Below are 375 nucleotides of genomic sequence, written 5' to 3'. Positions count from 1 at the left end.
CGAGCGGCAGCCCAGTTTCACTAAGCCTGCAAGTCGGGATGAGTTGAGCCTGTTTCCCTAGCACTGGCTAAGCACCCCACCCCACCTCGTCCCGCCCCATTCCGCCCCACCCCACCCCACCCCTCCCCACCCCACCAGAGCCTCTTGGATCTGATGACCAAAATCTTCCCACATCTGTTCACAGAGAGGTACCAAAATAGAAGACTGCCAGAAAGAGAGGTGTTTGGTTACACATCACAGATGACTGTCACAAGCCAATTTAGCCAAAGCAGTAAAAGCTGCATATCCCACACCGTTGTGAAACCATGAGCTGTAGACAATGAAACGGGAATTACCTTCTATGGTGGTTGGCGGGGGGGGGGGGGGGGGGGGGGG

The sequence above is a fragment of the Ursus maritimus genome, unplaced genomic scaffold (assembly GCF_017311325.1).
Source record: "Ursus maritimus isolate PB19 unplaced genomic scaffold, ASM1731132v1 scaffold_12, whole genome shotgun sequence".
Taxonomy (NCBI): Eukaryota; Metazoa; Chordata; class Mammalia; order Carnivora; family Ursidae; genus Ursus; species Ursus maritimus.
Note: the sequence above shows the minus strand (reverse complement) of the source record.